At 39.4% G+C, this 24,034-nt stretch overlaps 1 long non-coding RNA gene across 1 annotated transcript; it reads left to right on the top strand.

Moving 5' to 3' along the window:
• The first annotated feature begins 668 nt into the window (after nt 1-668).
• LOC128910603 (uncharacterized) lies at nt 669-22,411 on the top strand. The gene is made up of 4 exons (XR_008466787.1): nt 669-3,220; nt 11,520-11,645; nt 17,778-17,956; nt 19,103-22,411. It is a non-coding gene; the product is annotated as an uncharacterized LOC128910603 (long non-coding RNA).
• Nucleotides 22,412-24,034: the final 1,623 nt, after the last annotated feature.

Below are 24,034 nucleotides of genomic sequence, written 5' to 3'. Positions count from 1 at the left end.
GTATTAGCTGGCAATACCTGAAGTGGTTTCTAAGAGTCAGGTTTGAAATAATTTGCAGGCAAGCGACTTCTCTGTGTGTATATATGTCTATATGACTTTTTTTTTTCTCACAGACCTATTGTTCTGCCCACCTCGTGTAGCTGCATTTGCGAGATGCAGTGTAATACTCTGTTTCTTGCCAGTTTAAACGTGGGCTCAGCCTTACAGTGACCATGGCCGCAGAGCTGCCAGGCAGTTCGCAGCCAGACTGAACTCAGCCTTTTTTTAAAGCCCAGTCAGACAGCACTCACATGGGCCTGCAAAACTCTATATAGGGTTTAACCTTCATTATGTCAAAGGAGCCTTTGAATATTCATTTCTTTTCAGAAATAATGGTTCTGAAAGTTCCCAGCATTGGCTATATGGTAACGTTTTGCTCCCACTGGTCTCACCTATAAGGATGAAGGTCAGGATTGAGTGGATGAGTTGATTGTAGCACAATGTAATGTCTACTGGCCTATTTTTACCCTCAGAAGGAGCTAGAACCCTCTATTCACATTTTATATTCATTTATGCCTATTTGCTAAGTAATTCTTTTCTTCTTCATCTTTCTATACCCTGACACCTTAATCTTGCTGACATCTTACAATAGTTAATGAGAAACAGCTCCCTGTCTTTTCGTTGCTCGCTTTCCCTCTCTTAACACGAAGGCATCGGCTGATAGTTTACTTTGCAAGACTTGAAAATGTTGTGTTGTACTTCTCTTTTGAAGAATACATATATATTAACAGGGCTCAAACCAAGACCAATAATGACAGCCTTATAAACATGATTACTAGCTGAGACACAAGTACAGACACTCTCTTGAATATATCACCCAGGTATTATTTTCAGCTCCAGACCTGAAAACAATTTCCATATTTTATAGACAAAAAAACATGACACCTAGCTCTAGGAGAAGCACAACCAATCTAATATCTTTGGAAATACAATACTTCTTCTACATAACACCGTCTCAGGGATATCTATAAACTCTGTGTCATGAGGGTATTTCACTAATTCCAGTTCCTTTAAAGTCCATCATCTACTTAAGACATGCAAATATTTTTAACAATCCAGATCTCTGGCTCTCAAGGGACAAGGTGTTCTGAGAAAACAAACAATTAAACTCTGTTAAGCTAGCGCTCAATACCTAATGTAATTAACGTTGAAAGAAAAATACAAAACAAAACCAACAAGGGGTTGAATTTGTTCTTAATATATTTTCAAAAATCCGGATAAGGAAATCCAGGTGGCTGGATAAACCATAAACTACTGTTTATGCTATTAATGTGAAAGAAGGAATTATCACGTTGGCAGGTTGCACTCACGGCACTCTCAGCAGAGACGGTTGTGCAAGTCTCCTCGGTTTTTCTCCATGTGCTGAAATCAGGACAGGAGTATTAGGAGAATTATTAAACCAGTCACTGCTCAGCTGAAAAGATACTACCTGTACACCCATCTTTTCATGCCAGGTTAACTGCTCCGTGACTGAAATAAAGAAAGTTTTGTTAAAAGAAATCCTAACTCTAGATGGGTCAAAGGACCTATTATTTTTATTTTTGCAGGGAAGACTGTTGGCTTATGTTAGCGCGCCATATACAGGAAAGATCACGTGCTTCTTCCAGATAGGAACCATGCCCAATGATATCTATTCTTCTAGGGTAATATTCAGATTGTGAATTCAACAGCCTCTCCATGCATGCCGCTTTTTAAGTCCTGTTGAAACTTTGATTGCAATGTGCCAAGCCTATGCCTTTGTAATACTAGCGGCTGTGGCAAACAGTAAACCTGCACAGGCTCAGGGTCTGCCTCAGTCAGACACCTCCTTGATCCCTCTCTGATCTCACAGCCTGCAAAAAGTAAGCCAGACCAGTCAAAATTGCTTTAGATGGTTGCTTCTCAGGTTTGGATGGGAACTGTAATATTCTAATTCTATTTTTTTTTTTTTCCCCTCTTTTTTTCCAGAAATGGATGGGAAGGATTTTCCTGATGACGACTGTTGTAGAAACTTCTTCCGAATCTAATATATTTATTTTACGGTCTCTTCTCTCTCAGTATTACAGTATACAGTATGGCCAAACTTTTCTTGGCAGCACTGTTTTCACTTTTTTTGTCCCCAAGATGTTTAGGCTGTCTGGAAATACACGCCTTTTACACTGTCATTTAAAGCTTTATCACTTAGGAAAATTAGTTCTCTGATGAAAATCTGGAAGTTCCTTCTAATTTTAGGGTGTTATATCTGCTAATCTAATAACTGTTTTGTGCACTGTTTCATTTATCTGAAAGTCAGGGAGAAGGGCTAGTGGTGGTGAAATGGACCTCCAGCTGTCTGGTGGTTTGAACTGGGGCTTCTGCGGTGATTTTCTGTTTGCAACTGTCCTAGTTCAAAGCAATAATATAGTTTATGTACTTGCATCTGTCTTATTGCCCATTGCGTTTCTCTCAACGTTCTTGAGAAACCAAACAGTTAAAAAAGGTCTTTGATAACACGAACCTCTACCTGATCTGTTGTTCCAAATACAAACAGTTTCTGAATATCCTGAGCTAACATACTTTCATTTCTCCCTCAGCAATGGTCCTTTTGAAGATAAAATATTCCTACTCAAATCCTTTTTTTTTTTGGCTTATAAGTCATAAAGTGTCCTAACACAATGGGAACTACCCAAGCCATTGTAGAAGCTCTGCTAGCCCACTGATGGCTAGTAGTTCTTCAAACACTGAATTTCATTGCAGAAATTCAGAGCTTACCTCAAAGCTGGACAGTGTATTACAGTGACTGTCATGAGTTGATGCAAAGCTTACCAATGGTAAAAATCATCTACCTTTATGTTGGCTTATACAGATTCAGATAACTTTCATGGCTCCATGAAAGTCTTTGGTAAGGATGAAGAGCTGGTTGTATTGTTAGCATGCTAGTATGGCTGACTTCAAAATAACTTCCCATTGAATACTTCATTCATCCACCAAGAAATTATCCCAAACCTGGCCTAGAACACAACGATTTGTGAGCTTCAAATTTGAGGAGAAGCCATACTGTAGTTTAGGACTAATTCAAAGCCTCCTTAAAATTCTCTCTTGTTTTTACCCACAGGCTAACTCAATTCTTCTTCCCTCTGGCCAGAATGCATGCCAGTGAAGGAAAAATTTATTTCCTGAAACTATGCTGCCTTCAGCAACTTCAAATAGCTCTAAATTATGTGTAAGTATGTCATTTCTTATTGATATTTCTCTTTTAATGTTACTGAGTGCATAGGTCTGTACTACTCATTTAGGATTTTTTTCGTAAATATCAGTTATAAATTACCAACCCTGTTTGGGCACTTATCATTATTCAGACTATCAAGGATTAAGCAAGTATCAAAAAGTTCTTGTGGTGTTTTCTCCTCAATCCTGGCTTGTCATTTACTTGAATTCATAAAGCTTTGCAAACTTCAGATACTTTTAATGGTCTGTCTGCTTTAGCGTTATCATAAAACCTTTTAACATTTCACCTTTGCATTCTTCAGGATGTGACCTTTAGCTTTTTCTGGAAGTATTAAGACAAGAATTAATTCTGTCTCTCCAGTAATATCAAATTTCTCAGTCACCAGCATCCTACTTTTTTTCCATAATGGTCCTATTACTGTCTTCCCTGACAGTTTGCTTAGCTACATACAAAATTTCGAAGCGTAGATGAGAGAACCTGGGAACAGCTCCATGTATACGTTCAGCTGTAACAGTGTGCGCCACACTTAGTAACCCATGGTGCATATGCAAACTTTCGCACACTTCTGCTACTCGTATAAACGCAACATGCCTGTGTTGTGCGGTATACGCCATCATTTTGGTATTTATTACTGAGCACAAAAGTGATGCCAATCAAACATTCTTGCAAGACCTCTTGACTAATGTCTTGAATTTTATTCTTCGACATTATTCCCATTAGCCTGGGGTCTTTAACCCTCAGATCTTCCTTTTCAACTCTAAGAAAGGAATAGTGCCAATACTGAATTAAATATGAACATAATTCAGCGTTTGAATTTCTCCCTTATTCCATGCATTAAAGTTCATTGGGCCAGGATTTAGAGTTTGGTAATGTTTACAAGTTAAAAATGGAGACATTACAAGTGTCCTCTTTAATGTAGCAGTTAATGAAACATGACTGTTGTTCTTCTAAAATTCACTTCTTCATTACTAAACTAAGCTTATAATTTCCTTTATACATTATATCCTGACAAAAAAAAACCCTAACATACAAATTTTTCAAGGCTTTCTTGCTCCCTTGTTTAGTCTTTACATACCAATTTTCCAGAAAGAAAATAGCTGACCAGCCGACTATGCAAATGAAAAAAACCCACCTCTATATAAAAGTATTGTTAAAGAAAATTCCTCATAACTTCTCCTTTATGCTGCTTATTCCTTTTTCCTGTCTCTAGAATCATCCTTTAATCCTACTTTTACATTTTCCTAAACTAAAAGCCTCAAAAGTTGCTGTAATATGGGAAAGTGTCAGTTCTAATAACATATCTGCTTGGGATACAGAAATCTTTCTTTCTCTTCATAGGAATATAATCTAGTCTTTTATTAATAATACAAGTTATCTTCAGAAAGAGATGCTGCGGAGAACTGAACTTTCTTCTCTGTTTTGAATTCACTTTGTTAAAAAAAGGTAAATTCCAGGATTATGTCTGTCATCCAAATAATCTTTCTCTACTTCACCACAATATCATCTACAGCTGGATTTGCATCCCCCCATGTTGTATAAATTTTATGGTTCTTTCTCATGCATTATTCCTATGGCCTGGACTGATTCATTTGTAGTTTTTGCTGTAATACTAAGGGCTTTTTGCACCAATTCTTTAAGAATCTTAGGGTTTTCCAGTTACTCCTATTTGAGCACATACAGTTGTGACTGTATCCTTTTTGGATGCAGTCATTTCTGTTTTCCAGCTCCTCGTTTGCATTAGCCATCCTCACTTTGTCCTTATATTTAAAGAACTGGCCCCCATACAGCAGTCCACTGAGAGACCTGGAGTTCTGACTTAGTACATCACAATAGACCAACAACATCTGCTTTCTGTCCTCCACTCATCAAATTATTCAGAAATTAATCTGATTCTGTTATGGTATGCAAGCTTTCCAAAAGCACGTGCATGATTTAGGAATACAATTTGTATTCTCATAAGTGCTGAAGCTGTCAGGCCCAGATATTTTTAAGGGTAGTAAATGTATAAGTATTTAGCTAGACTGGGATTTCAGTTGTGTCTAGGTGCCTAACTCATTGATTTCAGTGTACTTTCAAAGTTTCCTGCAGTGATCATTCAGATTATCAGGTGTTTAAGCATCTTTCAAAAATCTTGCCTTTGAGAGCTGGCATTTCAGAGTTTGCTAAGGCATTTCTGAAATTTCTACCAATTCTCTTTGGTTTAGTGAGAAATCACTGCACAGTAAAATTAAATTACTTTGTTTACCTCTGCCAAAGAACCTATTAATTCCCATTTCTTTTAAGAAACATTTTTAAAAAATTATTATTGATTCTATACAACTTAATATCAGGTTTTACTTAAACAATTTTCTCCTGAGTGCATCTTCCTGGGATCTATGCCTCTGTTCTGGATAATGAGTACCGTATTTGAAGATTAAAAAAAAATAAGTCTAACACACATATTGTTATACAGGTCATATCAAGACTACACTTTCTGGCTGAATATTACCAGGAAATCAACCACCAAAGCAATAAATGACAGCAGGCATAGCAGTGACATTCTCAAAATGAAAAGAAGAAAATTATACATTAAAATAAAGCTGCAACAATCCCCACAAACCAAATGAAGGAGGAAGGACCACAGTTTGGTTCTGTTTTCTGTCTCAGAAAGGTTAATTGTTTTTCAGCTTTGGCAGAAAAAAGTACTACTGAGTGTGAGTGCATGTCTAGGGAAATGAGGTTAGTGATAGCCAAATGAATATTATGTACTGATAAATCAATATGAAAACGAATTACAGAAGCTCTTCCGCGAGTGTAATCCATCTTCCTTTTAAAGTCGTCTTCAAGTTTATGCACCGCTGTTTATTAGGTCTTTCACCCGAAGAGAGGAGAGTGGCCATGTTTCCCCTGCTCCTTTCCATGACTCATTTACCCACATACTGACCGATGTCTACACAGTGCTGATTTATGCGGACGCTCCTTTCCTGGCATTGGGACGGAGAGAACAGATTAGAATAAAACGGGATTTTGAAAGTTAGCCTTTATGACCTGGGAACTGGATTTGTTTTGGTTTTCTTCATAAATTCCTATTCATGAAACTTTTTGAGGATTGTGATTTACTTTCATTTGGTAAGCAAGTGAAATAAAAACAATATCTTTCAAGTGTTTTGGGAAACGGGGCAGAACAGAAGCAGATATTCTTTCTGTGGACAGAATTCACTGGATGACCTTTGTCTTCAGTCGAATTTTCATTTAAAATTTTGTTGAGGGAAACAGGTTCCAGTAAATGTCTTAATTTAGGTGAAACAGCATATTTTGCCAAAAATATGATTAGTTAAAAACATCCTGGCCAGCTCTAGCAGGAACACAGAAATTACACCATGTTGTTAGGCTGTTTTGCAGTCTGCTGACTTCAGTATGCTTTTATGTTGTTTAAGCATCTGCACAAGAAGTGTGCTGCTACTTCGAGCTCAAATCATCAGGAAAGCAAAGGAAGAAGCTGCAGCTTCTCATCAGGTCCTTTCTTCCCCTCTCCTGCCAGGTGGCTGGCTTTGTTCTGCTGCTTCCAGGGATTTTTCTCTCTCTTTCCTGTACTGCTGGCTGCTAACTGATCCTCCCCCCGCCCCCAGCATTTTTCCCAGCTTCTGCTCTTCTCTGTTCACTCGTCTCAAACATGGATCCTGGGACCCCTTTCTGCTGGCCACCTGAAGCACCCAGGCAGCTACCATACAGGCAGCGCTGCATGTTTCTCCTGCTCCCCTCACCCCGGGACTGTTTTCTTCCACAACGCACTTTCTGGAGATGCCCCCCAGCTCGGTGGAGGCTCTCCTCTTTCCCATACCTTCTCTTGTTTTGAGCTCTGTCACTGCTAATCCCCAGGCTGGCACCCACCGTTTCTTTCCAGCTGGCAAGGAATTTCTCCCCCTCCTCATCTGTTCATATGCCATTTTCCCAAAAGACACAGCTGGATCTTGGAAGTGATAATTCAATCCACATGTCCAACAGAGGAAGGTAAACTAATAGCCAGAGCTCCTCAATATGTTTTTGGAAATCACAGTACTTCGGGCTTTAAGTAACCTGAATATCGCCACAGTGTATCCCAGAAGCTTGCAGAAATCTGCTATTAGACGACTCAGCGGGACCCAGGTATCATTCTTTTCCAAAGCTGCATAAAGAAAAATGTAGCACTTTCAACTGCAATGCCTAATTGCGAACATTCAAAGCATTAAATATTTTGACAGCTGGAGGAGAAAACATGTCCTGGAAATGTCCAGGATTGTTATTCATGAAGTGATGCAATGAGTAGAAAATCTAAGTTACTTTAATATATAAAAAAAGTGAAACCTTGCATTTCCTGGCAGAATCTGAATAACATCTTCCCTTGGAAAGGAAAAAAGGGCAAGTGAAAGAAATCCTTTCTAGATGGTTATTATGTAATGACAAACGCTCTGATAGCCCCTCCGTTAGACTGATCTGAATAATGCTCGAGCCAGACAAGACCTCCCCTGGCTTTAAGGGTCTTTGGATGAGGCTCTTAACCATATAGAAAAGATAGCTTGACATTTGCATGCAATAAATTACCCACTCTTGGCTTTATGCTGTTCCAGTCTTAACCAACTTCCCTTACACACATCCACACAACAAGAGCTGGCACTGGCTGCTAGCACAAAGAGGTTGGTCCATATAAGGTCCTGCTTCCTCCTCCCCATTCCAACACAAAAGGTGAATGAACAGGAGCACAGGCCAGTTTTTGCCCAGAAACGATCGTGAGAAAAAGGAGTTACGTGTTCGAGATATCTAGAAATAAATTGACTACAACCAGCTGTCTAAGTAGAGTAAGTATAACACAGCCCCACAAGAGAGAGGTTGTTTAAACTTTGAGCATCGGATGCTATGCCTTTGACTTACTTAACCGTGCTGCTTTGCTGAGTGGAAAATCTAGTTACTTGAATGTATAAAGAAAATGAAGACTTATATTCCATGACAGAATCTAAATAACGTCTTATCTGTCCAAGTGAAAATCATGTCCATTACACTAGAATGGTTACGTACATCATCCTTCTAGTTTACATTGTTAGAGTGCTTTTACATCAAAGATGTCATTTTATCTTCCATCAGACATCTGCGGGTTTCTCGTGCAGCCTCCTCTCTCTCTCCTCCCGCTCTGCCCTCACTGCTCATTGTTTTACTATCAGGTACTATGAAATTGTAGCTATATTTTTCTGAGCTGTTTTTCACAGGTTGGAGTAAAATGTATTTATAACACGAGTAAATTCTTCATTTTAAAACATGCAAAAGGTATTTCTTTATTCAGAAAACTGTCCGAACTTAGAGCAGCAAGTGTATTATTAGAAGCAAGGTGTTTCACCATAAAAGCTTTAAATGGCATCTTAAAGCTTTTTAAATACAGTGTGTTGCCTTTTGGACTCTGTAAATCACCAGCCTGTTAGAGGTCAAAAGATAATCATTTAGAAAAAGGTTTCATTCTTTAAGAAGGAAAGTGGTAAACCAAAGTTATATAAATAAGCTGTCTGCCCTGAGACTTAGTCACCTAGTGTGATGAGGTACATGTAAGAAGGAAGCATTTCTCAGAATCAATAAACACCACTTTACTCATTCAGAATTTCCTTGGTTTACATGTTTGACCTTGGGATAAGTACAGCATTCCAACAATGTGTTGGAATGTATTATTATCTTTCTAGTTCTTAGCCATATTCTAAATCTTTAGTTTATCCTAACATAGGTTTATAGTAAAATTACCAGCCTACCTGCAGAAATGTGTGTATATATACATATATTCCAAATTTGAAATATATGTTGTTGTGAAATACGACTCTCAAGTGTAAGGTATATAGCATTATCAATACGCTTTGATGTTAACCTCTAACAAAATCATAATAAATTAACTTCAAGCACGGCAGCTTGGATCCTTGACTGTCCAACAGCTTCTCCAGTCAGCAACACTATAATTAGGATGTAAGTATATGGAAACGTAAGTGGCTGCAATTTGTAAGGCCGAATTTTAGATGCTTTTAAAACTCCCTTTAACCCCAGAACTGGGATAAATGTACAGGCCTGACTCCTATGAGCGTGCAGGCACGCTCAGAAGGAACCCTTTCCTAGGCAAAACATGCAGGCATTAATTTACGGTTTTCGTCTTTTTTTTCATACGCTGGCGGCTTAATGCTGAAAGAAAGTTTTCGTTATCTGAGTTGATAGCTAACAGTCAAAGTTGTTCTCTTGTCTCTGTATCTTTCGGCGACTGGGAAACTGATTTATAACAATACATGGATGCACTGAATTAGAAAAGACAGTTTTAGAGCAGTGACATGTTTTTTTTTCCTACAGTGCACACTCCGCTGAGATACGTCAAACAGGCTGTAGGAGAGCTGCCTGCGCTTGGCAAGGTTCTCCTGCCCACTCGCTCTTTTTCTTCCTTTCTTTTTCTGCTTGTCCTTTTGACTCCTCCGATTGCGAGTGGAGAACCGCTCTGCCAGCCGGAGGGACAAGGGGGGCGGGGGTGAAGGTCTTATTCCCTGGTTAAAAAGGGCACAGCGACTGGTGAGCTGAAATCCCGGCTCCTGAATCGAACCGAGCCCATCAGATCAGCTTGGCGAGTCAAGATCTTAGCCAAATTTCCCTCTAAAGCAGCTCAAACAGGCTGTGAAGGCTTTGAACTTACACCCAAACTTGCTTTTATCCTGAAATTTCCAGGAGAGATCGGATGATTTCTCAGTGATGCTTAAGTGTCCTAAACTGCTGTTTCAAAGACTGTTTCCTTAACAAAATGTCCATGTGCATTTATAAATCTAACACCAGTTTTCCAGACTGAGATAAGGTCGTTTGCAAACTAGACTTTCTATGCCATTTTCATTATTTTATTTAATGAAATTTCAGAGATGTTATTTAATCACACTAAACTGTGCATTCAATTTTATTTGCAAATTTAGGATAATATGCCTTTTCTACCTAGTTGTGCCTATACAGAACGAGCACATCCTCTGTGACTTTGGATACTAAACACGTTCCTACCACTGAAGCATTTTCCCCAGCTCCTTCCACTGCATCCAGAATGCAAAAGGAAATTCCTTTCCTACTTTTATAATCTTTTGAATCCCATGAGCGGTGTATGCCTTCCTAGCCCGAATTTCTTTTACTTTTGCTAAACAAAGAAGAAATGACAGAGAAGAATTTCCCGTAAGATGTCACCATATGCATCTGTCTGTAATCCAGAATCCAAACTGGCTATATAATGGATGCTCCCTCTAGAAGGCCCTTATGGAATACAGCTCGGTGTGCAAAAAGCACATTCGCGATGGTATGCATACATATATATATACACCTATGTGCCATATGCAGAAGCTTCTGACATAGACAAAATTGTTACATTCAGGATAGATTTTGTCAGAAATGTCCACCTGACTGGATGAATGAATTTAGCCTTGCCCCATACAAATATAGGCACAATAATGTCTGTGAAAATCGCCCTTAGATCTGATCTGCCACTCAGGTCACATCCTTTCATAGCTGTTTGGAAACGCTATGCCGTAGATGGGGGCTGCTACAGGAAATGGTAATATTTTGGACCAAAATTTGGGCACATACGTTTGAAAAGAAAGATGACAGCTGCTTCTGTTTGCCAATGACAAAATTGGAGTTCCTTAAAAAACTAATGAAAAATAGCTTACAAAACAAATGTAGCTTCTTTGGCTTCATTGTAATTTACAAATGTAACTTTTTTTTATTAATTTAAATACAGTGCTGAATATATATGTGTGTGTATGTGTATACACATATTCATATATAAATATCTACAGAAAAGGTAATCATAATGGATTATCTTAGCAAATTTGCAAAATTGCAGAACTAAAAAATAAGTGTCGTCTAGGTGAAGAAGAGGATGCAATGTTCAGAAATAATATTTATGTTCAGTCAAGCAACTGTGTCAGGAATTTTCATGATTAAAATAAAAATTGTCAGGTCACTCAATATAACATTTTTTATACAATGAAACAACTGAAAACTATTAATTTTATGATTTTTATTATTTACTGAAAATTGTTTTGATTTTCCACAATAATGAAAATAATTCACCATGAAATTTCACCTCGCAAGGTTTCACCGAGAACCTCTTTTATAACACAACACAAAGTGTTATGATCATATTTACTGATTTATTGGAGAGGCTCAACTTAATGTAACAACTTCAAATGCAATCAATTCCAGCAATGTATTTCAAGTCCCACTTTTTGTTCATATGTATTATATTTTTTATTTTCTCATAAATTCTCTCTCTTTTTTCTTTTTTTCCTAGGAAGTAAAATAAAGGTCTTCAAATCCAGAAGTTGTTCTCCACTCGCTGTGTGTTTTTCTCTGAGGAAATTATTGCCTTTTAATCTGCCATTCATCTCACCCACATAGGAACAAAGTGGATTTTCAGGTCAGATACCTCTCTCACAAATCAATAAGGTGTCGTTGAAAAGTTGAGTTGGAAAAGTAGAGTAAAAATATGTGTATGTGACTTCCGTGTAAAGGAGGTACTTACACGCGTACAATATTGAGAGGTGTTTGAATCCCTCATCACCACCAGAACCCAACTGGGTTCTTGGCTGGGCTGTACAAGTGATGGAAATGAAGTCTCACTGAATTCACGTTTTTGTCGAGGAGGTGTGCAGGGTGTTTTTCTTTCAGGCAACTTATTCCTTGAGGTAAAATACATCCAGGTATCTATTAGGTTTCACAAAAATATAACTGGCAAAAAAGTAGACTTTCTAAAAGGCTCTAGAAGTGGCACTGTGAGGCTGTGAGTACCTGGGCAGCACGAAGAAGATTCAGCTGTGTTGTGGGAGTTAGTGTTGACCCATGATAATGAAAATGGGGTTCTGGAGTATAAATAATTGATTTTTCCAAAGTAAAGCTTTTATAAATGAAAGAAAAAAAAATAATCTCCTGGTTTAATTTTAAAAGGAATCAATTATTGTAATTGAGCTACAAAGACTGAGCTGGTATTTAAGTAATGGGAGTTTTCAGAAGCGGATCACTTCGAAGACAAACATCAGCCTGTCCAAGAAGGCATCGGGCCACTTTGAGGGGGTTTTTTTCCCCCTATGTAGTATAAGCTTTATAAAACAACTGCCCTTTGCCAGGTTTAACCATTATGTAGACTAAAGAGATGGGAACTGGCTAATGCCTCTGAAGCACTTAAGTGTCCTTCATTTCTCCTGATCATTTGTACTGGTTTGGCTGCAGCAGCTTGTGAGGCATTTTGGCATTGAGGCTATTTCCACACTGTGGCGTTTGTTTCCATTTGGATCTAAACTTGCTCCAATTAAAGCCTGTTCCCTGGTTTTCTGCTGCTCACAAATGCACTGATTCATGAGTAATTTAACAATATGTATTTTTAAAAATTGCTGACTTATCAAAAGTCTGATTTCTTTTTTTTTATGTCAATGTTGGTTCTGACAAATTTTCTAATCAAAACTGGACTCCATACGAAAACATTTAAGCATCTGTATTTCTATGAATATCTTAACTTCATGACTTTACTCACCCTTCCGGAGATGAGGACATGAAATGTGTCTCCCACTTGAAAGACTCGCCTCGCCTTCCCTTTCCTCTTGCTTTCCCTTTCCCCTTGCCTTCCCTTTCCTTTCCTTGCAATACTAATTGACAAACAAAACGCTTCCGAGCAAAACATTTTCTTGACTTGTGGGCTCTTCCCAAATGTTTCACTGCTCAAATCTTGCTCATTCCTGCTTCAAGCTTTCGTAATTTGGATGGGAGTTAATGAGCCCCACATGTCCTGGCTCCCAGCATCTGGTCCTCTGCATCAGCAGAACCACCCTGCTCCTCTGTGCAAGGTCACAAAAAATAACATCATTTCTCAGTACCTTTGTCAAGTCTTTTTTTGTTGCTGTTGTTTATACTCTGAGGACTATATTTGCCTGTCAACTGGCCCTGAAAAAGGTACACTGAATTCAGAAGGCAGCAAATTCCCTGCGTGGCCATAAAGACAGTAGACAAAATAGCACCGCAGAGCTCCGTTCTCTCTTCGCTTCCCATGAAATATGATCCTGAGATCTAAGTTTTAGACTTGATAAAGCCCTCTGCAGAAATTACCCATTTTACCAAAGGATCTGCTCCCCTTTACACTAACAAAATTACAAGGGAGAAAGCCCCAAGGGTGGCACCTGCTTTCAGCGGAAGTGCTTCTGTGGAAAGATCAATGATTATTTAATTTTAGAAGGGTATACGTGTATAGATGTATGTATACAAGTATATGAACTACTTTTCAGCCATCTCAGAAAACAAATCACAATGAGCAGTAGAGAAGCATCAAAAGCAACTCATCTGATCAAGCAAAAAATAGCGTAAGGCATCTAGATCAAATACAGCGATAATCACGGGGAAAGGAAAAAAGATGTCCTCAAATCTCAAAGACAAGACTGATCTATAGGTTTTTCATATGGATTTTCCATATCAAGGTAGATGTCCGTATCGAGCTATGAAGGTATTCTCTGTCACTGCCATAGTAATTGCCTGTAGTATTTGTGTACCATAACAACCCTATAAACCACATAACAGGCTGTGATTCACTAAAGTAATTTAGCAGAAAAGACTGGCTAAGAGAACGGTCAGTGGCTTTAATTACTAATTTTTTACACTTAAAAGGATATGGGGAAATTCACACGGGATGGGAAGAAAAGCCTAATTAATTGGGAAAAAGTATTCCTTCTTAGAGACTGTTTAACCAGCACAAACCATAAGCCAAACGAATGTAATCCTACTTCTTTCTCAGTTTGAAGAGTTGCAGCAACAGCTATCTTAAGAGTAATTTTCTTTGAATTTTGATGATAACTGAGTATATCAGAAACGTCAATATTAATTTGATAAAGCAGAAAGAACTGCTGAAAGAACAGACTCAACCATCAATTTCAGGAGCTATCTCAGATCGTATCGGCTGCAAAATATGTGCTCTAAGCTTGCCTGATGTAGCATACAGCATTCAGGAGCACGGCCCCATCAAGGAAAACACTTAGGACTGAGGGATAACTCTAAGGCTGCATGTTTGCAGGCTTGGATTTGTCTGTCAGTCCCTTACCACTGTGGTAAGTGGTCAAAATACTGTGAGAGCAGTTTTGCATAATAACACAGAGTCAGCCTTAGAAATGGTATATGCCATGTAGTTAGGTAGACATACCAACTGGGAGCCTGAAAAATGAAAACTGCTATAAAGTAGTATTTTTTTTTTTCCAGTTTTCAACAAAAAGTAATGTATTGCGGGAATTTTTGGTAGGAAGGATGAGGCAAAGATAATATCATAGCACTTCTCTGTTAGCAAAGTCAGGCTGACTTTATAGGATTCAAATGCAAATTTATACAGGTCTTTAGTTCAAGGCTGACTCTTATTTTATTATATTTTTTTCCTCTTGAGGTAGTTACGATGCTTACTTTAAATACTCAGTGCATGCATTTGATTTAAAATACACCAAGCTTTCATGGTTTTACAACATTAGGAAGAAAGCATACATAATAAAATGCATAAATGATAAAATTATTGTGTTTTGCAAATGGATTTTACAGTAGATTGGATGCCCTACAAAATACTAATGATGAGATGTCAGAGAAGTGCTCTCTTTCCCTCTCTCCTCTATTTCTGTGTACATACAATGACAAACCTGATAATCTCCATTCTCTGTTGTGATTTTGGGGCATCATAAATTAAACCTAGTAACGGAGATCAAGGCTAGTAATTTTCAAAGGGAAATATCTCTGAAGTGTCCTTCTCATTTCATTAATGTGTGAATCCTAAGACTGTGGATATACCTCAGTTGAGAACAGAGGTCAGTCATTTCGGTCTCATTTCCACGCGGATGGGGCATATATAGGTTCACATTTGTTTTTTTTTTTTTCTTTTTTATTTCTGTAAAAAGAGACATTCTTTCAGGTGGGTTGTTGCTCTTCCGGTGCAAACACCTCTTCTGTGTTTCAAGGAAATAAATGCATTTATAAAAAATGAAGTTCCCTTCAGTTACACTCGGTTATGGCAAATGAGACGTGAATGTGGCCCACGTCAGGAGTCATTCAGTGAAAGAGTTTATCTCCTCCGTTAAATCCTGTTAAAAGGAGGGACTTGTGCTGCCCAGGCACTCGCTAGTGACAGCAGAATTTGGCTCAATAGCAGGTATTTCAGGAGATGGACTTTACAGAGGCAATCAGGTTGGTTAATGCATACAATCCAGGTAAACCATAAACACAGTACTTCCTTCTGCAGCCTCTAAGTTTTCAGCCTTATTCCAGTGAACCGACGTCCCTTTACATCCAATAGAGCCAGAAAGGGTCCAGTGAGCTCCCAAATGGCACACGCAAATCAAACCATCCTGGGCCATCAGACACTAAGGAACTCAAATGAAGCTTGAGGACTAGTTATGAGAATAATGTCTGTTTGAATTATGAGCTATGGATTGTAACCATGTTGAAGAACTAATGGATCAACTGCATTTCGTGGTTGAGTGCTGTTTGACCTGGGTGGAAATCAGAAAAAGAGTATGATCAGAACTTAGTTAACAGGATACATAAACTATAACTTCCAAAAGTAAACTCTTAAAATATTATTGGCTGCAGATACGAGACATCCATAGGAGTTTCCTTTAAACTTGATCTGGATTCAGCGATATGCACTTCGGCTGAAATTAAACCACTAATTCGTCAGTACACGTAGATACCAGAGTCAACAGACTTTGTCCTTCTCATGCTCAGATCAACAAAGAGATTGGAGTTTATCTTCATTAGCTGTAAGCAAAATCTGGTGTTAAAGTCAGCTTAGGAAGAGACATCCCTAAATGAGCGGAAGTGATCCCTAATGAAAATAGTAATTATTTAAGAAAAAGGTTTCCACAGTTAAAAAAGAAAGCACCCCAGTTTAGTTTCAAACCCCAGCAGACCTGGGGAAATACGTGCTGTTAGCTTCCATAGCGCATATGACAGGTTACATGTTACTTAACTGGTTTAAAACCGGTGCAGGTGTTTTGTCTAAAGTGATCATAAAACAAAGCTAACAACAAAAAACATCAAAGTTGTCAAAACACTGAGGTTTTCTTAATACGTGCTTTGTACATTTATCACTTGGTTTTATAGCTTTTAGAATTCAAGTGACAAATTGTGAGGCATTTTTATTTTTTATTGTTAGCTGTTGAACCATTTCTTTACCAAGGTACTCCAAAAAAAAAAAAAAAAAAAAGAAAAAGATTGGAACTATGTTATAGAAGCTATATAAAAATAAGTGTTTAAACAATACAGGATGTCTAGGAGAACGGTGCCTAGCAATAATGTTAAGCATTGCCATGGAGCTTAACTTGTGTAACACTTAATCCCAATAGCAATATACCAAATCCACTTAGACTCTGCCATTTATTTTTATCAAGTTTTCCTTTTATCTATATATTGAACTTCTTTAATGGAAATCATCCATATGCCATACTGTGCGCGCTTGATTTATTCTGCATTTGCTTAATAGCTTCGTTTTGTGATAGAAGTCTGTGGAAGGACAAAACAAAAGACCAATATCTTAACAGCACAGACGCCTTAAGAAAAGGCACCGACGAACAACAATTATAACTACTTGAAAACTGCGAAAGCAGATTATTGAGATTCATTACAAAGTTCTTTTTACTGAACTTCTTGTTTCTTTAAAAATGTTACATATACATAAATACATACAAATACATATATATATATGTGTATATGTATAACCCCTACAAATTATTTCAATGAAATATTTATACACCTATATTTGGAATATAAGCATGTCAGTTTATGCTTTAAGTTCCAGTCACCATAATATCACTGTCTACTGATCTAGTGAATTAATGAAAAAGAAAGACCAGCTGCCTCATTACATCATACTGAAGTGTTCCAGGATCTGACATACATGTTTTGGACCACGAAATTAGGGAAAAAATGTGGGTGTACCCATATTTATGTAGCCTGGTGAGAGAATGCATTCCAGTAAGTTAAGGTTATTTTGGAATAGTCTTGCATGTTTGTTTTAATTGATGTCTGATTGAAACAAAAATCTTTCTGATGGATGAAAACTTTGTTCAAATGGCTCCAGAAAAACAGAGTGCATATTTTTACTACGTTTCTTTTTGCTGGCCATAAAAATGCTAAATTTTATAGTACAAAAGAACTATAAAATTATATAGTACGAAAGAACTATATATACAGAGGTCTTTCATTTGAACTAATGGGTTTCTAATGAGTTTTATGAATGCTAATATGTCCACAATACATTTCATACAGTTAAGACATAATGCACTACTTCTAAAATGGGTCTGTGTAAATTAACTTTGAAGGGTGCCTGTGTTAGTCTTTCACCCATTAATTGCACGATGTGAACCCCCAGAGCAGCTGATTTCAGAGTTCACCCCGGCTGGTTCTCACTTGGTGGAAATTTGCCAAAATGATTACATCAACTTCCAACAAACCACATGTGCACGACAACAGTCAGCAAACAATTACTTAAAACCCTATAATATAATTTGTAATTTGACATAACGGACTCTTCTTTCAGGGTTTGCATTTCCATGACAAAGCCAGGGGAACTGGGGCAGGTCTGCGAACAAGCGTGGGCTCTGGACATCAGCGGGGGAGATGCCCCTCGTCCCTCTTCTCCTCGGCGCTCCAGGGTCCTGCAACCACCGCCTGGAACCTGGGATTAAAACCGTGACAGCCATCATTTTGGGAAGCTCGGTAAAACTCCACTTCTTTCTTTTTGGCCCTGAGCGATGACAATGCCCAGCATATGTTTTGCCTAACAAGACAGAGAGGGGGTTGAGGAAAATAAACCGATAGTGATGATTTATGGAAACAATAACACTTCCTTGAGTTTTAAAAACATCTGAAAGCAAATGTCATGCCCCTGCCTCGTCCCCAGCTCTATGTGATGTTTTCCATCCTCCTGGGTTACAAAGACCTAGTAAAGGCTGAGTCTCGGGAAAGGCGTATTGTGGTAAATTCACTTCTGCTTTAATCTAATATTCTTCAGTAAGGTCACAAATTGCTGCCTATGCAACATTCAAAAACTGCAAGATTATCGCAGATTCAGGCCTTGAAGCCCTTCTGTTTTCTTTGTTCAAAGACAGAGATCCTTGACGCGTATTCAGGAGATAGATCGGTTTAAATTCTCTCCCTCTTTCTCCCTCCCCTCCTCTCTGCTTTTAGCCAAGTGATTTATTTGAAAATTGTGTGCCTTCTCTAATTTTCCATTTATGGGCTAAGGCTTCTTTGTAGAAATAAAAGGACATAAGGCCAGCAAGGAGGAATTATGCAGCATCTATTGTAAGGAAATGTAAAATAATTGCAGTTTTATGTGGGGTGAGGACACTTAGAGGAATGTGAAGTCTTTATCTGCAGATACGTGGTAACATTTTGTTTAGGCTGCGGTTGCCAGAGAAAGATGTCAATAAACTCCTACTTTCCATGATACCGTAAGGAGCAAAAGTCTCACTTTTTAGTCTGGTTTCCAAATTAACTCAAAGGTGGAAAACGGACTTTTTGTGTACATGATGCGAGAAAAAAAAAAGGAAGAAAGTTTGTCATGACTTTGCAAATGGTTAGGGGCTATAGAAGGACAACAGTAATGCTGTGTAATATCTCCTGAATCACGGAAAAAGATTATAATCTACTTACAGAAAGCCTACGATAGCATAAAACCATAGAATGTGGGTTTTAGGAATAAAGTGACTTATACAGAAGGGAAAAAAGCCATTACTATGCATACTGAAAGTTTATCGGTGGTGCTGTATGCAAGGCAGTTGATCTTAGGCTGTTAGTAGCTATTATGTCAATTTGCTCTTCCGTCCCCGAGTGTTCCTTCTGTGTGATCTGTTTTCACAGCCCCTTGGCCCAGACTCGGCAGCCGAGGAACCCGTACGTTCAGATGAATGGTAATGAGCATTGTCAGAGAGGCAAGAAAATTGAGTCCCCGCTCTGGCTGCCAGGCCGAGAGCTGCAGGAGCTAATTGTGTCAATGGTAATGAGACCGAGCAGGCAGCAGATGCTCACGTGCCTTTACAATCCAAATCCCACCAACAAATTCCTCCCACAGAAACTTTGAGGGACGTCTTGGCACCCTGGAGATGATGATAGACCCGGTCTCAGCCACATGCCACCTGCTAGAGCCATTGTTTAAAAAAGAAGGAGGGAAAAAAAAAGCCTATTATGATAACAAAGTTGTTTGCTGTCTCTTGCAATGACTTTATGGCACCAGTTTTACCATACTGCAGCTATTGAAAAAAAAAAAAAAAGAAAGAAGAAGAGGAACATCTGATTCTTTAAAAAGAAACATTTGTATTGAGCACTGTTAACAACTTACTTGGGAAGCCGGATGTTCAGTGTATGTTACATATTCTGCTGATAAACCATGCCTGCCTTTTTCCCATTACAGCTCCCACTGTGCCTGCTTCCTACAGCAGGTTTACATTTCCACATGTTTTCCCATGACATTGAAGCAGGGAGCATTTTATTTTCTCTTTTTTTTTTTTCCCCCCAGAAAAATCAAGAATAAAAAAATGCAGATACCCACGCGGAGTGCTGTATAAATATTTACTGTAAAATAAAATAAACAACATATTTGGTCCTTATTCACAGAGTAGGCCGGGTGGTGAATTGTGCCTGAGGTTTTGAAGACAGGAAGGCCATTAAGGGTCTCTTAATGACAGTCCTTTGTAACACAAGCTTGCTAAATGCTGCAGTAGAGAGATGCTCAAATCCTTCCAGGAAACGTTTTCCCAAGAACATCTTTTTCTGGAGAAATCCGATCAAGTGTCCTTTCTTGCCACCAGACTTTGTGTCCAGCTTTGTAGTCCCTTTGAGGCTCAGCGCTCTTCGAGGCAATTTAAACTGACCCTGAAGCTGTTCAAAATCCTTCCGTGGATTGGGTTGGTTCCCATCAGCCCCAGGGTCAGAAGAAGACAGAAGCGTCTTAAAAACTCTGGAGTTGCCTCTGGCTCCACCGCGGCTGCCCACAGCCGAGCTCTGGCTCTGCAGAAGATGATGGACCCTTTCCCTTCCGGAGACTGTCCTTAGAGCATGTTGGTCGCAAACAGCTGCTGGCAGTAGGTACAGATGAGCGGATCTGGATCATTTGGCTTAGGCTGTCAGCAGAAGATTGAATACATGCTTTGTCTGGTCTGAGGACACTTGAAACAGCAATTATGCTCCTTTTTTAAACTCCCAGGGGCAACGGAGAAAGTTATAGTTGCGTGAAAAGCTTGGTTTGAGCTGGTAGTTTGACAAAGTATGTGTTGCAGCCCTGACTAAATTCACATCTACACCAAACTTCAAACCCTTCCTTTACAGAAACTCCGCTCCTGTGAATAAAAGAAGTATCACAGACGCAGCTGCTCCTTCTGCTCGGTATAAAGTAAGAGCGGCCTTGAAAATATCCTCACACGCTTGTTAGTGTGTTGCAGGGTACGAGAGCAAGACCTCTGTCAAAGCAGGATAGCAAAAGTGTAAGACACCGAAAGCCTTTCAAATTTATTCACGTAAAGTCTTTCAAATTCCAGTGCATGCTGTATATTATTGTGTTAACATCTGGAATAAAACCAGATGTGGGAAATCCAATGCAAGTACGCCAGCAAGGCTGAAAACCAGTAAGCATACCTCAGGCAAAGAGCACAGAAGTTGCTAGAGCTTTCCATACAGGGAAAACTGGTCTGGGGTCTCCGACGGCACTGGTGACCACTGCAGCCCCACGGAGCCTGCGTCATTAGGGGACAGGAGGTGACAGAGCATCTCTGTTCCTTGAGTTCCCCTCTGCATGAACTGGAGGTTACAGCCACTGTCCTCTGGAGGATCTGGCTCTCCTAGTTATTTGTATTTGCAGTGATAGAGACGGACAGAAGGGAAAAAATGATGCATTAGGAAACGGGCAGCTCTACCTGCTGTACACAACAGGACCCACTGTTGGTTTCTTGGTGGCTTTGTGAGAAAGCGGAACAGGCCAACACAGCGTTACCCTTGCTGGCTTAGGTGTGGTGGGAAAGAAGTGTGCCGCAGTTTTCACGGGTGCCTTTTATCCCAAGCGTACATAATACTCAAAACCTCGTTTTGCTGAAGTGCATGTATTGCTCTTAAAGGCAATTTTGGGTAAACAGCTATCAAATAGAGATAGTCTACTTCACGATTTACAAGGAAATAACTAAACAGAAATGACAAATGCATCAGAGTGATCAAACAATGGAATTTCCATTATATACTCTGCCATATTAACTAAGCCTCAAAATAATTCAAAAGCATCCGGTGATCTATTACAGGCATTCGTTTTGAATAGGGGTTTAGTAAACTGTAAGTCTTAGGCATTTTTCTCTTTTGCACTTGGTAAAACTTTTGAGAGATAAATGTTTTATTGGTTTGGAAAAAGACTGAATATCTGGGTACAGTACTTACCATGCATGGAACATGTACGGGTTTAACTCGCTATTTATATACACAACGCTGCATTGCAAAACTGCCACGGAAAGTTACTCATGTAGCAGAAAATCTGATCCCCTGCCCTTTGCCACGATGATTGATGATAATGTAAAATCTAATTTTGAACTCACTTATCAAAAAAAAAAAATTCTCACCCATCAGCAGGTGGATGGACCATTGCAGTTTGATGTATTTTAATGAACGTTCAGGTGTTTTTTTAAGCAAGCTGAAAAAGTGAAAATTATAGATCAGGGCTCTGAATAAATTTCTCTGTTCATTCGTACTTCTGGGTACCTGGCCTTTTGTTCCAGGGCTTCTACAGGCTATTTGATGGGGCAGGAAGATACTTTTTCCTGGTACAGCTACTGCCTTTTCCAAATGTTTCCTGGGTGTCTCGGAGGCGACAGAGTGCGGCCTTTGAGCCCGTTCGTGTTGGACGCTGCATAGAAGGGACGGTGCTCTGACTGGGAACAGAAACTGTGAGGCAGGGTACCTTCAGCAGGATTACTTCAAGGTATAGGTACATATAGTTGAGGCACAGATTTTGGGGAGGTCAGGACTGATAGTGAAATCCACTTGATAAGTGGATTTTTGGCTTTTCTGATTCACCTGCCAGGATCCTCTGACCCCATTTTAGATCACCAATTCTCTGCCTTTTCAGGTGAACCAAGTAACTGATGCCTGAGTGGGGCTTAGTATTCCACAGATTAAAATATATGCCCTACCTAATGTATTTGGGCTTAATTAACAAGACTGTGATGCAGAGGTTATATTGATAATCCCATGGCCCGTTCTGCCTTTCATATCTCTTAAGATCTCCAGGCTCTGATGCACCTAAGTACTGAGAAAGGTATCGGGTACAAGCGCGACTGGTGAGATAGCAGATTGGACAAATACAGCGTTCATTTGTGATTAGTTCTATAATAGGACAAATACTGCACTAATTTGTGATTAGTTCTATAATATGGTTGTCTGTGCAAAAAGTCAGACTGAAGTGTCAGCCTTCTTTCACCCACTTCACCAACAGCATCGGATCGACCCTCGATCCGCTTATTTGTGGGGCCAAGAGGGAGTATAAAATGGTGATGCTCGTTCGCCTGCAAGGATCCTCTTCACTCACTCCGGACTCATGCGGCAACAGATGGAAATGGAAAGTACAAAGACCAGGGTGAGCTCTGCCATTAGTTTTGCTTTGGGAAACCACCCTGTTGAAGAGGGACGGAGGGAGGGGGAGAGACAGAGGGAGGAAGAAAGAGAAGAGGAGGGAGAAAGGGAAGAGAGAGAGGGGGAGCCCCCCAGTTTTGTCATTCATCGTGATGGAAATATTCCTTTAAAATACACTTCTGACTTCGGAAGACTTGTCTTTCACATTCATTACGCAGGTGTCAAATCAAATTTTATCTTGGTATGTCTTGTGCGCTGGAGCATAGTGCGTATGACATTTTGTAACATGATGCAACATAAGGCAATAAATCATACCGAGAGTGAATAAAACCTCATTTTTTTGTGCGTGTGAGCGCGGGGAAGGGAATGAGCCAAATGGCACTGTGCTAATTTCACTGTGCCTTTATCATTGTTAAGAAAATGATTTTCTTTCTCCCCTGCCCCTGCTGAGGGACTATTTTCTCAAAATAGTCCTTCAAAGTAAAATTCTCCGTCACCTAAGTTTTGCAGATATACCGTGCATCTAGGGGATCGGTAAGTTTTAGAAGAAAATATATGCTTGAGAGCTCAGTAAAACTCCTCGGAGAAACAAGACAGACTTTAAAGTATATCGACCACATAAATAAACCTACTTTTCAGCTCAGTGAAAAATTAATTAATCTGCTGTGTGGCTGTGGTTTCTGAAGCAGTACTGTGGGGCGAATGGAAGTGCTTTTTGGAGTCAGTTTGTTTTTCTTCCTCAGGTGCATCACTGGAGAATTTGAATACGATTTTTTTTGAGAAGAACGTTGGGGCGACTAGATCCGTCTGAGGTGGGAATAGCAGAGATTACTCGCCAGGAGGCCAAGCAGCACTCCGCTCACGTGCCCAACTGCATTCACAACACCACGCTCCCTAAGAAGTGTCTGCTGGCTGCACGTGGGACTCTGCCTTTTCTTTGTGAGGGAAGTCTGCCATGTCAAAGGTGGACTGGAGTTTAAGAGACTTTCAGACAAAACTCTTTCACTGGAGGTGGGAGGAATCGGCCTTGGGAGTGCTGCGACTGCACCCGGCAGAAGCAGCACTTCCAGAAGCGCTGCCACGCACTTAAACCTTGCTGCATCTAAACAAATGACCCCAAGGTGTGTTTCCGTCTCACTTGTACGTTCAAATGAATGAGGGGGAAAAAAAAAAAAAAGGAAAATCCAG

The sequence above is a fragment of the Rissa tridactyla genome, chromosome 5 (genome assembly GCF_028500815.1).
Source record: "Rissa tridactyla isolate bRisTri1 chromosome 5, bRisTri1.patW.cur.20221130, whole genome shotgun sequence".
NCBI lineage: Eukaryota > Metazoa > Chordata > Aves > Charadriiformes > Laridae > Rissa > Rissa tridactyla.
This window is presented reverse-complemented; position numbering and strand designations above follow the sequence as displayed.